This window comes from Tachyglossus aculeatus, chromosome X1 (assembly GCF_015852505.1).
Source record: "Tachyglossus aculeatus isolate mTacAcu1 chromosome X1, mTacAcu1.pri, whole genome shotgun sequence".
NCBI classification, from domain to species: domain Eukaryota; kingdom Metazoa; phylum Chordata; class Mammalia; order Monotremata; family Tachyglossidae; genus Tachyglossus; species Tachyglossus aculeatus.
In genome coordinates this window covers 94,076,946-94,089,160 of record NC_052101.1, presented here as the reverse complement: position 1 = coordinate 94,089,160, position 12,215 = coordinate 94,076,946, and the positions used below count along the sequence as shown (strand labels likewise).

The 12,215-nt window shown below is 48.2% G+C and overlaps 1 protein-coding gene across 1 annotated transcript in view; it reads right to left on the bottom strand.

Annotated features, from left to right (window-relative positions):
- The window catches only part of EEFSEC (eukaryotic elongation factor, selenocysteine-tRNA specific), a 319,718-nt gene that overhangs the window by 72,622 nt on the left and 234,881 nt on the right, over nt 1–12,215 (bottom strand). The window lies entirely within an intron of this gene.

Sequence of the window (12,215 nt, the reverse complement as noted above, 5' to 3'; positions counted from 1 at the left end):
TCTGCTCGTTCAAGCTCTCATCCTATCCCGTCTGGACTACTGCATCAGCCTCCTCTCTGATCTCCCATCCTCCTGTCTCTCCCCACTTCAATCCATACTTCATGCTACTGCCCGGATTGTCTTTGTCCAGAAACGCTCTGGGCATGTTACTCCCCTCCTCAAAAATCTCCAGTGGCTACCAATCAATCTGCGCATCAGGCAGAAACTCCTCACCCTGGGCTTCAAGGCTCTCCATCACCTCGCCCCCTCCTACCTCACCTCCCTTCTCTCCTTCTACAGCCCACCCCGCACCCTCCGCTCCTCTGCCGCTAATCTCCTCACCGTACCTCGTTCTCGCCTGTCCCGCCATCGACCCCCGGCCCACGTCATCCCCAGGGCCTGGAATGCCCTCCCTCTGCCCATCCACCAAGCTAGCTCTCTTCCTCCCTTCAAGGCCCTACTAAGAGCTCACCTACTCCAGGAGGCCTTCCCAGACTGAGCCCCTTCCTTCCTCTCCCCCTCGTCCCCCTCTCCATCCCCCCATCTTACCTCCTTCCCTTCCCCACAGCACCTGTATATATGTATATATGTTTGTACATATTTATTACTCTTTTTATTTATTTATTTTACTTGTATATATCTATTGTATTTACTTTATTTTGTTAGTATGTTTGGTTTTGTTCTCTGTCTCCCCCTTTTAGACTGTGAGCCCACTGTTGAGTAGGGACTGTCTCTATATGTTGCCAACTTGTACTTCCCAAGCACTTAGTACAGTGCTCTGCACACAGTAAGCGCTCAATAAACACGATTGATGATGATGATGATGAATGTTGCGGAGGTGAGACCAGCAGGTTTTGGTGATGGATTGGATGTGAGGGGTGAACGAGAGAGCAGAGTCAAGGATGACACCAAGGTTGTGGGCTTTTGAGACGGGAAAGATGGTAGTGCCGTCAACAGTGATGGGAAAGTCAGGGAGAGGGCAGGGTTTGGGAAGGAAGACAAGGAGTTCAGTCTTGGACATACTGAGTTTTAGATGGAGGGCAGACATCCAGATGGAGATGTCTTGAAGGCAGGAGGAGACATGAGCCTAAGGGAGGGAGAGTGAGCAGGGGCAGAGATGTAGATTTGGGTGTCATCAGCGTAGAGATGATAGTTGAAGTCGTGGGAGCGAATCAGTTCACCAAGGGAGTGAGTGTAGATAGAGAACAGAAGGGGACCAAGAACTGACCCTTGAGGAACCCCTACAGTAAGGGGATGGGAGGGGGAGGAGAAGCCCACAAAAGAGACAGAGTGAACGGCCGGAGGGGTAAGAGGAGAACCAGGAGAGGACAGAGTCTGTGAAGCCAAGGTTGGATAGTGTTTTGAGGAGAAGGGGGTGGTCCACAGTGTCGAAGGCAGCTGAGAGGTCGAGGAGGATTAGGATAGAGTAGGAGCCGTTGGAATTGGCAAGCAGGAGGTCATTGGTGACTTTTGAGAGGGCAATTTCCATGGAATGTAGGGGACGGAAGCCAGATTGGAGGGGGTCGAGGAGAGAGTGGGTGTTGAGGAATTCGAGGTTGAGGAGCACTGATCAAAATGTACCATCTGTCAGGGGATCCAACCTCGCCAGGGAGAGAAGGAGGTTGGTTTGGTCCTGGTGACAGTCATCAGTCCTTCTCTCTTGCTTTATTTTCTGAACTGTGAGCTTGACTGGCAAATTCCCCCCCCACCCCACCCCCCACCCCCCAATTTAGGGTGCACGTTTCAAAATTGTACTTTGTATTGAAAAACAATGCTGGTGACAGTGGTGTTTCTTAAGGTTGCAGGTGTGACTTAAGCCAATGCATGACCAGTGGTCCCTGACACACAGCAAAGATCTGAAGATGAATTTTGGTTGTGGTTTTGGCTGCTCTTTTCAGGACTCCTTATCATTTGTAGCTCTGCCTCCTGCGCTCAAAGGTGCTGACACATAGAAAGGGCTTAATAAATAACAATCATTGTATTTGCTGAGTGCTTACTACGTGCCAAGCATTGTACTACACACTTGGGTAGGTTCAAGACATTCCAATCCAGTAGGACATAATCCCTGTCCCACATGGTGCTCACAGTCTAAGCAGGAGAGAGAACAGGTATTTAATCCCCATTTTACAGATAAGGAAACTGAGGCCCAGAGAAGACTGGCTCAACAGGAGAAGCAGCATGGCTTAGTGGATAGAGCATGGGCCTAGGAGTCAAAAGGACCTGGCTTCTAATCTCAGCTCTGCCACATGTCTGTTGTGTGACCTTGGGTAAGTCACTTCACTTCTCTGGGCCTCAGTTCCCTCATCTCTAAAATGGGGATTAAGAGTGTGAGCCCCATGTGGGACAGAAACTGTGTCCAACCTGATTAACTTGTATCTACCCCAGCACTTAGAACAGTGCTTGGCACGTAGTAAGCGCTTAATAAATGCCATCATCATCAAGGTCATACAGCAGACAAGTGGCAGCCAAGTTTAGAACTCAGGTCCTCTGACTCCCAGGCCTGTGCTCTTTCCACTCTGCCACGTGGTTTTTCTGATCAGTGCCCAGGTTGGCTTGTTGGTGGATGTGGTTTCTCAGCATTTTTCAAGGATATCTAATATTGGGCTTCAGGGAGTGTGGAATTTCTACTGCCAGCTCTGTCTGCGGGTGCCCCACTTTGGCTCTTCCACTGGCTGCGGGATACCTTCTGGTCTGGGAAGGGCTCCACCCATTTCCATTTTCATATTGGCATCATGCTCTATTCAACTGAGCTAACTAGTTCTGGGGCCCAAAGACGCCTTACATTGGCAGAAAAGTCACGTAGCCGAGTGAACCGTCAATGACGCTCGCTTAAAACACGCACGGCTCAAGGTCGCTGCACTCGAATGCCCCGATACAAGTAAAGTAATATTTTTAGAAACTCAGGCTGCATTGACTTAAACTTTGACAAATCAGCACCTCATTAAAAAGTTCTTTAAAATCGAGGTCACAATAAACCTTGGCCAGAGAAAGGGGTATTTCCTTCCACGGCTCTGGGTGAGGCATCATTCTGTAAGGTCCGGAGGGCACCCTCTTTTCAGATACCAGCTCAGGGAAAAGTCGAGTGCCTAGGTAATCAATTTATAATTTGGCTTCTATTCTCAGTCAAGGGGGAAATGTAGAAATCTTGGCTTTGCCAATCAGCCTCCAATATCTTCCAAAGACAATAAATCTCGATGGCTGGGTTAACAGAGGTCAGTATTTGCTTCAAAAGGCTGGCTTGATTCAAATGTGGCTGGCTCGCTTCATCGGGGCGGGGTAAATGCATCTTGGGATTCGTGCTTCCTAGTGGTGGTCAGTGGGACTTTGCCACAATTTAGGCTGCTCAAGAGAGACTTACAAAAAGAAGCGATGCTTCCCTGGCAACTCTCCTGTCTCAGCCTCTGAACAGGCTGTAGTAGCCAACTTTCACAATGAGAACAGACAAAAAGATTTATGTCTGAAGTGGCCCTCGTGGGCTTGGGCTTTTGTTTGTTTGTTAAGAAGAGTACAAAAGAACAAGCATAGCTAAGCTTTGGCTATGGGGAAAAGGGCAACTAACACAGACGTTTGGTGGTGGTGGTGACTTTGTTATTTAATACTTGAGCTCCCACAGTGCTGTGCACAGAACATGCCCAGGCCAGATGGGTTGAACTGCAATAACTCTGGTCTAATCACTGTTAGGATGACTGTGTAAGGACCTTATAGCTAATGATCTTGGCTTGCCATTGGAGGCTAAATTCTGCACAACTCGTGACAATGACAGAACTGCTTGAAAAGTCACAACACACTGCATCAAGTCTAACAGCTATAACCGAGGGTGAATACAATCATTGCTTAATTCTGCTGATGCTATACCATCTTTCTTGCTTTGGTCTTATGACACATTGCTTAAAAGTGCACTGCCTATTAAGCCAAATCCGGTGAGCCTTCAGCTCTGAATAATTGGAAAAAAACAAAAACAAAAACAAAAAAACTTTGGCTTAAGTGTAGTGTTTTGTTGCGGGGAAGGGAGAGTCTATATCAATCTTACTATCAGCCCATAACATTGCAGAGACTGACCACCTTTCATCTACACTACTGCAACTTTCTCCAGTCAAACCACAATGTCTCTGCTAAGCCGCCTTTTACAACTGTTAATTTAGCCTCTTTAGGGCCCTATGGGGAACTTCCCTGTAGTATTACTACTACTACCAATAATAATGATAATATTATGAATAGAGACTTTTTTACTTTCCCAGAGTTCCACATCAATTATCTAGGCTAGGAGAGGCAGTGTGGCCTAGTGGATAGAACACGGGGCTGGGAGTCAGAGGGTCATGGGTTCTAATCCCGGCTCTGCCACTTGTCTGCTGTATGGCCTTGGGTAAATCACTTCACTTCTCTGGGCCTCTGTTACCTCATCTGTAAAGTGAGGATTGAGACCATGAGCACCATGTGGGACAGGGACTGTGCACAACCCGACTGCTTGTATCCACCCCAGTGGTTAGTACAGTGTTTGGCACATAGTAAGTGCCTAACAAATACCACAATTATTATTACTATCATTAATAAGCTTCCCCTGACTATATCTTTTTGACATAGGGAGAAGATGGTATCTCCATTTTACAAATGAGGAATAGAGAAGTTAAGTGACTTACTACAGTCACACAGCAGGCTAGTGGCAGAGTTGGGAGGACAATTCAGATCTCCTGATTCTGAGACCCATTTACTTCATTCCTCTCAGGCAAAAGAATAAAAGATATTCAATTGCTGGGTCAGCCCAATAGTCCACCCAACTCAGTGTTCTGCCACTGGCAATGAGATCTTTGAAGGAACTGTGACAGTTACTCTCCCACCAAAACTTTCCTTCTTAACCTATCATCTCTCTCACATCCTCATTTCTCACAAACCTGTCCTCTCTTTCCCTAGAGACCTATGATCTCTAAACTCCCTCCATTTACCCCCTCCACCAATTATACCAGAACATTAACTCCCTCCTGAAACTCCGTGTCCTCACTTCTCCCACCTCTCCCTCTTGATGAGCACCAGGTGTGCGTTCCCCCAAATCTCAGCCAACTCGAGAAGAGATCTTCCGCCTGCTTTCAAAAATCTACCCGCTCCACCTGTGCCTCTGACCCCATCCCTTTTCACCTTCTAAAACCGCTTTTGCCCGCTCCCTTCCGAGGCTAAGACCAGAGGCTGCTGTCTCTCCGAGGCAGGGACTGGTAGTGATAATAATAACAATTATGGCATTTGTTAAGCGCTCACTATGTGCCAGGCACTGTTCTAAGCGCTGGGGTAGATACAAGGGTTGGACACAGTCCCTATCCCACATAGGGCTCACAATCTTAATCCCCATTTCAAAGATGAGGGAACTGAGGCACAGAGAAGTTAAGGTCATGCAGCAGCCAAGTGGCAGAGCCAGGATTAGAACCCATGACCTTCTGAATCCCAGGCCCATGCTCTATCCACTAGGCCACGCTGGTAGCTGTAGTGACTACGGGCCAGAGACTGAAAGCTGTGTTCCTTAGGGTTTTGGGCTTGCACCATGACCTTGCTGATCCTACTCTCCACTGACCACATCCCTGTCCTTCTCTCGCCTCCATCCTATGTCATCTATCGTCAGCATGGCACCCTGCCAGTTTACTCCCATCCAATCCCTTTGTGCTGTCCCTTCTTCCACCCCCAACACCCTACAACCCCATCTAAATGTGGCCTGGAGAACTCCTGCTCCACAGTGGGCAATCTCCCCTACATCATTGACCTGTTCCTGATCTAATCACTGCTCCATCATCATCAAAATCTGGCTCACTCCAGATGTCACTGATTTCCTTGCTTCTCCCTGCCAAGAGGTCCTCGCCTTCTCCCACTCTCCAAGGCTCACTGGGAAAGATGGGGGGGTGGGGGGCGGCTCCCTAGCCCTGTGCACCACTTTGGCCCCATCCCCATTTTTTTTCCCCAGTGGTATTTGTTAAGTGCTTACTATGTGCCAGACACTGTACTAAGCACTGGGGTAAATACAAGGTTGCCCGATCGGACACAGTCCCTGTTCCACATGGGGCTCACAGTCCTAATTCCCAATTTACAGATGAGGTAACTGAGGTGGAGAGAAGTGAAGTGACTTATCCAAGATCATGCAGTGGACAAGTGGTGGAGCTGGGATTAGAACCCAGGTTCTTCTGACTCCCAGGCCTGTGCTCTATCCACTAGGCCAGGCTGCTTCTCCAATTAGCACTCTTCACTCCTCTTAATCTCACCTTCTAACTGAACCCCACTCTTAGCTCTTCCATCTCCTCCTCCTTCTCATTCAGCTCTCCCCCATCTTTAAAATCCTTCTAAAATCCCACTTCATCCAGGAAACCTTCTCCAATTAATTCACAACACCATAATCACACCAACTCAGCAGCCACTTATTATAATTTATTCCAACCCTCAGTACTCATGTGCATATATATATTAATTCAACATACAGTCTGCTGCTACACCAGATTGTTCGGGACGATCCTGTTTCTTCTAATACAGCATTCGATAGAGGTATGCATCGTCTGAAAAACATTCACTAATCCTCTAACGGCATTCTATCCAAACTGTGCAGCGACAAACATACATTACTGAAAAACCAAGCGTATTTGAGAAGGCTGACATGCCTTCTGGGGTAGAGCCAGGCCTCACAGCCAAATGGAACGTTTTTCTTTAGGAGCGTTACGAAGATGTTTCATTTGCCTGTAGCCCCACTGTTGCTACACCCAGTCAATCTCCCAGAGGACAGATTGGCTTTCTTAATTTGGTTTTCTACATCTTTGTCTATCTGTGCATCAGTGGCAGCATTCAGCTATGTGCTGCTGATAAAAATTTCTGGTTGTGTGTATGGTTTCTCCCAGGGTTTGTCTTCCACAGAACACCAGTTTTCTAAAAGTTCAGAGGGTTGTGCAGATGGGGTACAGCAGTTTTTACTTAGCAGAATATCCTTTTGCATTTGTTCCTTGAGAGTGTGGTCATCAGTATGCAATAGCTTCTGGAAGACACCCTCAGAGCCTTTCCATGATGCTTGCGGCCTGTTGAGTTGGCAGACTTTCCCAGTAGATCATAAGCATATTCTATGTGCAGCTATCAAATTATCTGATCATCTTTTCAAGTGTGCATGCAAGGGAATAAAACTGGCCACACTGCATTGACTACTTGACTCAGATGACGACAGATCAGACGGGCACTTTCATCTCAAACAACAGCATCTTCTGAGCACTGACTCTGGGCAGAGCACTGTACAAAGCACTTAGAAGAGTGCAATAGAGAATCCCTGCCTTCAAGGAGCCTTCTAGCCTTCAAGACCCTCTATACCGGTGACTCCCCCCCGCCCCCCAGACTGGAAGCTCGTTCTGGGCAGAGAATGTGTCTATCAACAATTCTGTTATATTGTACTCTCCCAAGCGCTTAGTACAGTGCTCTCTGCACATGGTATAAATACAATTGATTGATTCTGTTTAGCCAGGGAGACTGATTCTAAAATAAATTACAGGTTGGGGAAGCAATAGAGTTTAAAGGTATGTGGCACGGGAGAAAGTTGAAGGCAGAGATTTGAGTTTACTGTGTGGAAGGAGGCAATGGTAAACCACTTCCATATTTGTACCAAGAAAACTCTGTGGATTCACTACCAGAACGATTGCAGATGGAAATGGGGCACTGTGGGAGAGATGTGTCTATGACATCGCTATGGGTCGGACACGACTCAACAGCATAAGACAACAACAACATAAGAGGGGTGGGTGCTGTGAGAGGAGGAGATATCATCATCATCATCAATCGTATTTACTGAGCGCTTACTATGTGCAGAGCACTGTACTAAGTGCTTGAAAGTACAAATTGGCAACATGTAGAGACAGTCCCTACCCAACAGTGGGCTCACAGTCTAAAAGGGGAAGACAGAGAACAAAACCAAAGATACTAACAAAATAAAATAAATAGAATAGATATGTACAAGTAAAATAAATAGAGTAATAAATATGTACAAACATATATACATATATACAGGTGCTGTGGGGAAGGGAAGGAGGTAAGATGGGGGGCATGGAGAGGGGGACGAGGGGGAGAGGAAGGAAGGGGCTCAGTCTGGGAAGGCCTCCTGCAGGAGGTGAGCTCTCAATAGGGCCTTGAAGGGAGGAAGAGAGCTAGCTTGGCGGATGGGCAGAGGGAGGGCATTCCAGGCCCGGGGGATGATGTGGGCCGGGGGTCGATGGCGGGACAGGCGAGAACGAGGTACGGTGAGGAGATTAGCGGCGGAGGAGCGGAGGGTGCGGGCTGGGCTGTAGAAGGAGAGAAGGGAGGTGAGGTAGGAGGGGGCCAGGTGATGGACAGCCTTGAAGCCGAGGGTGAGGAGTTTCTGCCTGATGCGCAGATTGATTGCTAGCCACTGGAGATTTCTGAGGAGGGGAGTGATATGCCCAGAGCGTTTCTGGACAAAGATAATCCGGGCAGCAGCATGAAGTATGGATTGAAGTGGAGAGAGACATGAGGATGGGAGATCAGAGAGAAGGCTGATGCAGTAGTCCAGACGGGATAGGATGAGAGCTTGAACGAGCAGGGTAGCGGTATGGATGGAGAGGAAAGGGCGGATCTTGGCAATGTTGCGGAGCTGAGACTGGCAGGTTTTGGTGATGGCTTGGATGTGAGGGGTGAACGAGAGAGCGGAGTCGAGGATGACACCAAGGTTGCGGACCTGTGAGACGGGAAGGATGGTAGTGCCGTCAACAGAGATGGGAAAGTCAGGGAGAGGGCAAGGTTTGGGAGGGAAGACAAGGAGTTCAGTCTTCGACATGTTGAGCTTTAGGTGGCGGGCAGACATCCAGATGGAGATGTCCTGAAGGCAGGAGGAGATGCGAGCCTGGAGAGAGGGGGAGAGAGCAGGGGCAGAGATGTAGATCTGGGTGTCATCAGCGTAGAGATGATAGTTGAAGCCGTGGGAGCAAATGAGGTCACCAAGGGAGTGCGTGTAGATCGAGAACAGAAGGGGACCAAGCACTGAACCTTGGAGAACCCCCACAGTAAGAGGATGGGAGGGGGAGGAGGAGCCTGCAAAAGAGACTGAGAAGGAACGACCGGAGAGGTAAGAGGAGAACCAGGAGAGGACGGAGTCTGTGAAGCCAAGGTCAGATAGCGTGTTGAGGAGAAGGGGGTGGTCCACAGTGTCGAAGGCAGCTGAGAGGTCGAGGAGGATTAGGATAGAGTAGGAGCCGTTGGATTTGGCAAGCAGGAGGTCATTGGTGACCTTTGAGAGGGCAGTTTCCATGGAATGTAGGGGACGGAAGCCAGACTGGAGCGGGTCGAGGAGAGAGTTGTTGTTGAGGAATTCTAGGCAGCGCGTACAGACAACTCGTTCAAGGAGTCTGGAAAGGAATGGTAGGAGGGATATGGGACGATAACTAGAAGGTGAGGTGGGGTCAAGAGAGGGTTTTTTTAGGATGGGAGAGACATGGGCATGTTTGAAGGCAGAGGGGAAGGAACCAGTGGAGAGTGAGCGGTTGAAGATGGAAGTTAAGGAGGGGAGAAGGGATGGAGCGAGAGATTTCATGAGATGAGAGGGAATGGAGTCAGAAGGACAGGTGGCCGGAGTAGCGCTTGAGAGGAGGGAGGAGAGCTCCTCTGAGGATACTGCTGGGAAGGATGGGAGAGTAGCAGAGAGTGTTGAGAGCCGGGGGGTTGGAGAAGGGGGAGAAGTGACTTTGGGGAGGTCGGACCTGATGGATTTAATTTTGTTAATGAAGTAGGAGGCCAGATCGTTGGGGGTGATGGAAGGAGGAGGGGGAGGAACCGGGGGCCTGAGAAGGGAGTTGAATGTACGGAAGAGCTGGCGGGGGCTATGGGCATGGGTGTCAATAAGGGAGGAGAAATAGTTTTGTCTGGCAGAAGTGAGGGCTGAGTTAAGGCAGGAAAGGATAAACTTGAAGTGAACGAGGTTGGCATGGTGTTTAGACTTTCGCCAGCAGCGTTCGGCAGCTCGAGCATAAGAGCGAAGGAGGCGGACAGTGGCAGTGATCCAGGGCTGTGGGTTAGTGGTATGAGAGCGGCGAAGGGAAAGGGGAGCGAGTGAGTCTAGCTGAGTAGAAATACTGAGTATTTCTCTCTACTGAGCAGAATACTCAAGTGCTTAGATGTTCCCTGAATAGCTCAGTCGCACTACTGGGAAGTAGTCTTGGGATCTTTGTGAACTTAAGGGCAATAAAACAGGCTTAGCATTTGCCAGTGGCCAGCTCTGCTGATAGTGTTGAAGTCTTCTGTAAAATCCAGTATGTGTGAATCTTGGCATTCCTCCCTGAAATCAGTCAGTCCATTATCATTATTGAGTATCTACTGTCCGTCTCCCCCTCCAGACTGTAAGCTCGTTGTGGGCAGGGACCGTATCTGCTAACTCTGTTGCATTGTACTCTCCCAAGCTCTTAGTACAGTGCTCTGCACACAGTAAGCGCACAATAAATATCATTGAATGACTGATTACTGTTGAGCAGAGAACCTGTGGCCTAGTGGAAAGAGCATGGGCCTGGGAGTCAGAGGACCTGGGTTCTAATCCCGGCTTCACCACTTGCCTGCTGTGCCTCAGTTTTCTCATCTGCAAAATGGATATTCAATACCTGCTCTTCCTCCTACTTAGACTGTGACCTCAATGTGGGAACTAATGATCTTGTATCTACCCCAGCATTTAGTACCATGCTCGACACACAATAAGTGCTTAACGAATACCACAATTATTACTAAGTACCTGGAGACATATATCAAAAGCAGAAGACACATTCGTGCTCTCGAAGAGCTTGCAATCTAATGTGGGAGACAGGCAGACACAGACTGTATATATAAAATAGGAACAAGAGGAAAAATATAGATTCAATGGGTAATAACCAAAGTAAAGAAAATAAACAAATGAATAAGTAGTATAAAACGATTGAGATCTAACTAAATAACAAGGGTGGCTGATGGGATTACATGACAAGGGAGGTGGGGGTTAAACTAGGGATAGCTTGTTGGAGGCAGTGATATTGTAGGAGAGCTTTGAAGGGGGGAATATTTACTGAGCACTGACTGTGTGCAGAGCACCGTACTAAGCACTTGGGAGAATACAATATAACAGAGTTAGTAGACATGCTCCCTGCCCACCATGAGCTTACAGTCTAGAGGGGGAGACAAGCGTTAATGTAAGTAAATTACAGATATGTACATAAATCCTGTGGGGATGAGGGGGGGCTGATGGAGGATGCAAATAAAGGATGCAAATCCAAGTGCAAAGGAGATGCAGAAGGGAGTGGGAGAAGAGGAAATGAAGGCTTAGTCAGGAAAGGTGTCTTGGAGGTGGGGTGCTTTCCATAAGTCTATGAAGGTGGGGAGAGTGATTGTCTGACAGCTATGAAAAAGGAGGGCATTTCAGGCCAGAGGCAGGATGTGGGCAAGAGGTCGGCGGCGAAACAGAGCAATTTGAGGTAGAGTGACTAGGTTGGCATTAGAGGAGCAAAGTGTGCAGGCTAGGCTGTAATAGGAAAGCAGTGAGGTAAGGTAGGAGGGGACAAGGTGATCGACTGCTTTAAAAGCTATGGTGAAGAGTTTCTGTTTGAAGGGGAGGTGGATGGGCAACTACTGGAGGTTCTTGAGGAGTGGGAAAACATGGACTGAACAGCTTTGTAGAAAAATGATTTGGGCAGCAGAGTGAACTAAGGACTGGATTGGAGAGCAACATGAAGCAGGGAGGTCAGCAAGGAGGCTGATGCAGTAATGAAGGCAGGATAGGATAAATGCTTGGATTAATGTGGCAACAGTTTGGGTGGAGAGGAAAGTGGATTTTAGAGATGTTGCGAAGGTTCAACGGAAAGAATTTGGTGACACTGAATGAGAGAGATGAGTCGAGGATAATGCCAAGGTTAGGGGTTTGTGAGAAAGGGAGGATGGTAGTGCTGTCTACAGTGATGGGAAAGTCACAGGAAGGACAGATGGAAAGATAAGCAGGGGAAGGATGTGGCTTGGCAGATTTTAATGGTGGAGTTACAAGAAGGGGGAAGAGTATATGCAAAGGATCAGAGGCAGGTGAGTAAAGAGCAAGCTACCCTTAAGAGGCTAGCTTGGAGGAGCAAAGGGTGTGAGTAGAAAGGTAAGGAGGACACACCTGTGGAAAGACTTGGATCCAATGGTCAGGCATTTCTATTTTACATGGCGCTCATCGTTCCCTTACTCCGCTGGCTACCCATTTCTACCTGTATCAAATAGGCTGGGTTGGTAAGAAA